Source organism: Callionymus lyra, unplaced genomic scaffold, assembly GCF_982586985.1.
Source record: "Callionymus lyra unplaced genomic scaffold, fCalLyr1.hap1.1 HAP1_SCAFFOLD_212, whole genome shotgun sequence".
Taxonomy (NCBI): Eukaryota; Metazoa; Chordata; class Actinopteri; order Syngnathiformes; family Callionymidae; genus Callionymus; species Callionymus lyra.
The window spans coordinates 55,001-55,759 of NW_028258653.1; positions in this window are offsets into that span (position 1 = coordinate 55,001).

The following is a 759-nucleotide window of genomic DNA, read 5'->3' on the forward strand; positions in this document are numbered from 1 at the left end:
TTTAAACACTTTGGTCTTTTTCCCCCTCTCCCAACCAGGGGGCCTGGGGAGCCTCCTCCCGCGGGCATGGAGAACCAGGGGGCCTGGGGAGCCTCCTCCTGCGGTGATGGAGAACCAGGGGCCTGGGGAGCCTCCTCCTGCGGGGATGGGGAACCAGGGGGCCTGGGGAGCCTCCTCCTGCGGGCATGGAGAACCAGGGGGCCTGGGGAGCCTCCTCCTGCGGGGATGGGGAACCAGGGGGCCTGGGGAGCCTCCTCCTGCGGGGATGGAGAACCAGGGGGCCTGGGGAGCCTCCTCCTGCGGTCATGGAGAACCAGGGGGCCTGGGGAGCCTCCTCCTGCGGGGATGGAGAACCAGGGGGCCTGGGGAGCCTCCTCCTGCGGGCATGGAGAACCAGGGGGCCTGGGGAGCCTCCTCCTGCGGGCATGGAGAACCAGGGGGCCTGGGGAGCCTCCTCCTGCGGGCATGGAGAACCAGGGGGCCTGGGGAGCCTCCTCCTGCGGGCATGGAGAACCAGGGGGCCTGGGGAGCCTCCTCCTGCGGGGATGGGGAACCAGGGGCCTGGGGAGCCTCCTCCTGCGGGGATGGAGAACCAAGGGGCCTGGGGAGCCTCCTCCTGCGGGCATGGAGAACATGGGGGCCTGGGGAGCCTCCTCCTGCGGGCATGGAGAACCAGGGGCCTGGGGAGCCTCCTCCTGCGGGGATGGAGAACCAGGGGGCCTGGGGAGCCTCCTCCTGCGGGGATGGAGAACCAGGGGG